Source organism: Lepisma saccharinum, chromosome 19, assembly GCF_977018435.1.
Source record: "Lepisma saccharinum chromosome 19, izLepSacc3.1, whole genome shotgun sequence".
NCBI classification, from domain to species: Eukaryota; Metazoa; Arthropoda; class Insecta; order Zygentoma; family Lepismatidae; genus Lepisma; species Lepisma saccharinum.
This window is the reverse complement of record NC_139247.1, coordinates 60,983,340-60,990,706: the sequence shown is the minus strand read 5'-3', so window position 1 is coordinate 60,990,706 and position 7,367 is coordinate 60,983,340.

Genomic DNA, 7,367 nt, shown 5'->3' with positions numbered 1-7,367 from the left:
GACCGAACGCCTACAATTATTTGCTCTACAATGGCTTCCTGTAAGTACTGGACAAAACTACATTTAAGTCCTTGTTGCTTAACACGTACCATAAATCGTGTTGCATCCTCGACGCTTTCCTGTATGCATTGCCTGAACTTAAAACGTTCCACATATTTGTTTATTTTCTGGCCATAATGTTTAAGCAGGCTGTCTTTGAGAGTCGAATACGTTTGACGATCGACTGGTTCAGGTGCAAGGATGTTCTTCAGCACTTTGAAAGCTTCAGACCCTATAACTGCAATCAGTATGGGTACCTTCCTGGCTTCATTAACATCATGAGCCAAGCAAGACTGTTCGAACCTCGTTAAATAATCTTCTATTTCTTCCGAATCTGGCCGGAACTCAGAGAATAAATTCAAACCGAACATATTCATAATTGTGGTCAACTAAATATCACAATATCGTAAACACAATCCGTATCACACTGATTTGAATTTGCCTTGTACAATTATTGTAATCAATATACAAACCGTGTAATCTTGGTTCTTACCGTAGAAATTGATAAAGCCGACACAATTTCTCCTTGCATAAACCTATGCTGGAATGATGATCGTCGCGTACTCTTCGTGACGTCTTCATCCATACTTCTTCTTACGAAGAATCACCAAGAACATCCTGTACGACTGCGCCATAGATGTAAGCCTTGTTTTGTTGTGTGTGAATTCTTATCTATACATTTACAAGACATACAAACACGTAGGTTCAAATTAACAACATAACTTTAATGCCTGGAAGCCATTCACGTACATCTTATACACAGTTACTATAACAACCAATCAATAACATGCTATAGAATACAAATTCTTCTTCTTCCTCTTATCATGCGTCTATCATATATATATATATATATATATATATATATATATATATATATATATACCGCGTGAGGCACCTAAAAGTACCACCTGAAATAGCGAAGAAACCAGAAACAGTAGCGATGTGAGGTTTGCGGGAAACAATAATATCAAATGGGGCTCGTAAATCGGAGGTATGGGGTGGGTCGAAAAATATCGACAAATGGGGCATCTGGAGCAAAGTCATATTTTTTAAATGGAACGATATGCAATAACATGCATAATATAAAAGAGCACACGCAGAGAAACACAACGCCGTTGGTCTCATGCATCTACTGCACATAGGAACGAAGATATGGCCATGTGAAAATATGTAAACAAACTAACAAGTGGCCCACTTGACCGTCAGTACCACGGCATGTAAGAATTCTCAGGTGCCTGACAGAACTGCCTTTACGCAGATCAAGTTTTGATAGCAGGTCTACGAGATCGTGTTAGTTCATAGCAAGCAGTCGTAGTGGTAAGAGCGAAGATTATGGTGTTCACAAACATAGAAAAAGCGGACATGATCCTGATTTATGGGGAATGCCGAAAGAATGCCTCAGAAGCCTACCGTGTGTACGCAGAGAGATATCCGGACAGACGACAGCCATCTCGACGTCTGTTTGGTAAGTTATTTATTAAATTAAGAGACACCGGAAGTGTAACACCACGAGCACGTGTGCGGAACAAGCCAACTACAGGTGAGGCAGGTGCAACATATGTTCTCGCCGCTGTTGCTGTGAATCCGCACGTTAGCTCCCGTGAAATTGCCAGGGATGCTGGGATGAGTCAGCGAAGTGTATTGCGCATTCTGCACACACACAAGTTTCACCCATATCATATCTCCCTCCATCAGGAACTTCACGGGAATGATTTTGTAGATCGTGCTCGGTTTTGCACATGGTTATTACGACACGACACACCCGATTTGTCACGTATCCTCTTCACTGACGAGGCAACTTTTACCAATCATGGAAATGTCAACCTAAGGAACATGCACTATTGATCGGTGACAAATCCACATTGGCTTCGCCAAGTGGAACGCCAGCGCCCATGGAGTGTGAACGTGTGGTGTGGTATAGTGGGTGAACATCTCATTGGCCCTTTTTTTTATACAAGGGACACTGGATGCTGACCGATACATACAGTTTTTACAACATGAACTGCCTGTACTATTGGAGGACATACCACTTCAGACAAGGAGGGACATGTGGTACCAACATGACGGGTGCCCAGCTCACAGTGCAAGACGCTGGACAGCATGTGTGGAAAATACATTTCCAAATCGTTGGATTGGACGTGGAGGGCCTGTCAAATGGCTGGCTCGTTCCCCAGATTTGTCACCGTTAGACTTTTTCCTGTGGGGAAAGCTGAAGGACATTGTCTACCGGGATGTGCCAACAACTCCAGAGGATATGCAACACTGCATTACTGCGGCCTGTAGGGACATTCCCTACGAGATGCTACATTTTGTGCAACGATCTTTGCGTGGGCGCCTCGTTGCCTGTATCGAAGCTGACGGCCACCACTTTGAACACACACTTTGACAGGTTTTCGTGCCGTGGTACTGACGGTCAAGTGGGCCACTTGTTAGTTTGTTTACATATTTTCACATGGCCATATCTTCGTTCCTATGTGCAGTAGATGCATGAGACCAACGGCGTTGTGTTTCTCTGCGTGTGCTCTTTTATATTATGCATGTTATCGCATATCGTTCCACTTAAAAAATATGACTTTGCTCCAGATGCCCCATTTGTCGATATTTTTCGACCCACCCCATACCTCCGATTCACGAGCCCCATTTGATATTATTGTTTCCCGCAAACCTCACATCGCTACTGTTTCTGGTTTCTTCGCTATTTCAGGTGGTACTTTTAGGTGCTTCACGCGGTATATAGTTTTGGAAAGAAAAGGAGAAAGGGCCTCCTTGTAATCAAGGGGTTCCGGGTTCGATACCCGGTGGATGCTCATAGTGGTTCGGATCCCACTTTACACTGTAGAACCGGTCCCGATTAGGCATCACATGTATACAGTTCGTACCGGAATACAATCCGGTATCTCTTAGTTCAAGGCGACCTCGTTAAGCACTATTCTATAGGGCGGGCCCGAGTTTTCTATGGCATCTGATTGTTCACTTGGGAAATGATGACGATAAGAAATTATATGCACACGTCTAATTTCTTAAAATTAATCTTATTTGTGAGTGGAAAACTGAATATATGATGGCACTGGATGAAACAAAGTTCCCACACGCTCAAATTATTACGCTCTCGTCTTTGGTTCGGCATGTTCAACAACCTGTTCGGGTTCGATTCCCGATGGAGGCACATAGTTGTTCGGATCTCACTTTAAACTGTAGGTCCAGTCCCGATTAGCCTTACTGTGCACAAAGTTGACTTAAAACACCAGTTCAATTAATCAATCAATCGAAAAGTTCAAGGTTCGATCCCTGGTGGCCAGGCCGGTAGCCAGAATTTGATTTCGGAAGGAGCTTATCCCTTATCGGCAGCCGCCATCTAGAGACGAAAAAGTTGGGGGGAGGAGTAAATGCGCTAAAGATGGATTTCTTGGTACATTCCAACTTACCATATACAAGATGTTTAATCCTGTTAATGAAGTAAATTTAATTACTAATACACATTTTTAAAATCAGATATTTGTAGGATTTCGGGAAAGGACTGCAGCTCCCGAGCCCCTTCCCTGGGTATGTGCCTGCTTGTATTACGTGGTTCCAAAATTTCTATGCTATTCCAACATCGTGAGGACAATTTGGGAAGTACTTGAAAGCGATATGGAAGCAAATTCTGCTCTCGAAACTATATGGGACTCGATGTGATGACCAAGCGCAACCGAATGAAAGAACTCTTATCAGGCCTTGTCCCTCAATATTAATTTTACTGACTAATTGTAAGTTTTTCTCGGCCTCCTCGATGACGAAGTGGTACCGTCGCCGCCTTGCAATCAAGGGATCTCGGGTTCGATACCCGGTGGAGGCATATAGTGGTTCGGATTCCCGATTTGCCTTACTGTGCATACAGTGGACTTAAAACACGAACTCGACAATTGGAAGGTTTTAGAAGAACTAAACATAGCTTTTTATGCATCGTACAACTTTGCTTCTTTTCACCCTACTTTTACAGTTTTTCTTCCTAAGAATTCCACTGAGTATAACATGCTACGAAACCAGAGGTCCAAGGTTCGGACAGGTATGGTTGTATCATGTCTGTCCAATCGCCATTCCTTCGGCTCATCATTTATCCTCATCGTCGCATTTAACCCAAGAGATAGAAAAGCGGCGAAATATATAAATATATAAATAATTGATTTGGTTTATTTAACTTCGCTTTTCTGACACATTTTGGCTAATCGTGAAGATGAAAATGAGTGATGTGAAATTGATGATAGGACTATCATAAAGAACACTAACGCCCAGTCCGGGATTCGAACCCAGGACCCCTGACATCGTAATGCACGTTGTTAACCACTGCACAACAAATAGAAACAGAAAATGCTTAATAAGTAATTTGCTTCTCCATAACTCATGACTATATTATAAGTATTATTCGCTGTATGACTAGGGATTAATTATATTTGTATGTCTAGCCAACCTAGCACCTAAGCAGCAACAGCTGTCGCATTTACAGGTGGAGGCTAAATGAAGAAAAATCACAGAAAGTCAGAAATATAAACAAATTTTGTATCATAATACTTATAGAGCATGCAGACGGCTGTAAAAACAATTGCTACATACCTAGTTTCCTTCCTTAATTGAAACGTTATTTATTTTTCATTATACATGAGATCAACCACCCTGGGAATCCAACCCAGGATCTTGTGTGGTAGTCATACTCTCTTTTAGAATGCCAATATGTTGGATATTTGGTCGATCAGTCGATCCTGATCCATTGTTTCCAGAGAAAGACAATCTGGCAGCTTGTCATTTGACATTTTACTCGCGATGTAGGAAAACGAGATCACAAACACTTCGTGATTCTATCTTCTCGCGTTTACAGAAGTTTACCACCGCTCGGACCACAAATCCTACTTCAAACTATCTGACAGATATCAATTGTCCACCAAATCAACAGATGAACCGACCGCTTCGACGATTCTCCGAATTTTCAGAAAGTGGCCTTTCCCCTCCTTCGTAGGACAGGTCATTAGCAGGAAAGTTGAGTGCATGTGAGAAGAACCGCTGTCATTCATTCCCGTGCCGAAAAAGGGACAAGCAATAGAATTCTGTTCTTGAAATTTGAAACTCATGTGGATATCTTATCTGAACCATAAAATAATTAACCCAGAAAGTTCTAGCCACCCGTAGCTAAATCTTCCTGTTTGTGTCATCCTTTCGGCGCCCATGGTGCCAGTGCAGGGCCAGATGAAGAGAAAGTGCGGGTTTTGGGGGGATCCTGGATCTGGTGTGCAGCAGGAAGGAAAAGTGCATTTTCAATAGGTCTCAGACTTCCCTGACCGGGGCGGACCACAAAACCATTTCCCGGGGCCAGTGCCCCCCCCTAACGACGTCACTGCTCAGTGGAATTCTTAGTAAGAAAAACTGTAACAGTAAGGTGAAAGAAAGCAAAATTGTACGATGCATAAAAAGCCATGTTTAGGTCTTCTAAAACCTTACAATTATCGAATTCGTGTTTTAAGTCCACTTTATGCACAGTAAGGCTAATCGGGACTGGACCTACAGTTTAAAGTGGGATCCGAACCACTATGTACCTCCATCGGGTATCGAACCCGGGACCCCTTGATTACAAGGCGGCGACGCTATCTCTGCGTCATCGACGAGGCCCAGAAAAACTTACAATTACTCAGTATAATTAATATTGAGGAACAAGGCCTGATAAGAGTTCTTTCATTCGGTTGGGCTTGGTAATCACTAGGGAACGGAACTTTAGGTAATTAAATGTTTTTTCTGCGATAAGATAGAGACCCTCGTTTTTGCCAAAATTCTGATCATAGCCTTATATGTCAACACAGCAAATTTTATTTTACATAAAAACACATATTTTCCAGTTTTCCGTATGTAAATACATATTTTTCGAATTTTTATTTTAAATACATAAAATCACTTATTGGCTTCATCTACCTCGAAATCCTCGAAGGAAAAATGTTTATTCTCCGCACCTCTTTCATATCGAGATTTCTATGTTTGTTTTGTCTTTGAACACGCTCGCTGGCAGACTTCTGGCGTCTCGCCTACGATCCTATTGGGGGAAAATATTACCCCCACCACTGGATCTAACGCACAAGTGCTAATGTCAAAATATACAGAATTTTTTTGGGAAGAAACAAGGTTTTCAAACTTTGTGCCAAATTGCACGTGTTTTGGAAGCTGAAGTAGAGGAAGAGGAAGCTTTGGAAAACTTCAGCGTTAGTGGCATTTCGTGCTTCAAATATGCAAGAATTGTTTCTTGTGACGTGGAGCGGTCTTTCTCACAATATAAGATGCTTTTTAGAGATAATCGTCACAGATTTACAGCGGAGAATTTGGAAAAACTATGGTGATTCAATGAAATTCTTCCAAAAAATAGCTCGCTAGGAGGTAAGCATTTAGAAACTGATTTCAGTTGTTAAAATGCATGTAATATTTTGTTTTTGTTACCAAATGTTTTTCATTTTTGTCACATATTTTCCTGTTTTTATCACATATTTTCAACATTTATGACACATAAGAAAATAAATATTTCTGAGTTTTTTAGCACATAAAGTTCCGTTCCCTAGTAATCACATCGAGTCCCATCTAGTTTCGAGAGCAGAATTTGCTTCCATATCGCTTTCAAGTATTTCCCAAATTGTCCTCATGATGTTGGGACAGCACAGAAATTTTGGAACTAATACAAGCAGGCATGTACCCAGGGAAGGGGCTCGGGGCTGCAGTCCTTTCCCGAAATCCTACAAATATCTGATTTAAATAATGTGTAGTAGTAATTAAATTTACTTCATTAACAGGATTAAACATCTTGTATATGGTGAGTTGCAATGTACCAAGAAATTCATCTTTAGCGCATTTACCCCTCCCCCAACCTTTTTGCCTTTAGATGGCGGCTGCCGATAAGGGATAAACCCCTTCCGAAATCAAATTCTGGCTACCAGCCTGACCACCAGGGATCGAACCTTGAACCTTTTGATTGGTGTTTTAAGTCAACTTTATGCACAGTAAGACTAATAGGAACTGGACCTAAAGTTTAAAGTGGGAATCAAACCCGGGTCCCTTTGTTGAACCTGCCGAACGAAAGACGAGAGCATGATCATTTCAACGTGTGGAACTTTGTTTTATCCAGTGCCATCATATATTCAGTTTTCCACACAAATAAGATTAATTTTAAGAAATTAGATGTGTGCATAAAATTTCTTAACGTCATCATTCTCCAAGTGAAAAATCAGATGCCATAGAAGACTCGGGCTCGCCCTACAGAATAGTGCTTAACGCGGTCGCCTTGAACTAAGATATACCGGATTCGATTCCGGTACAAACTGTAG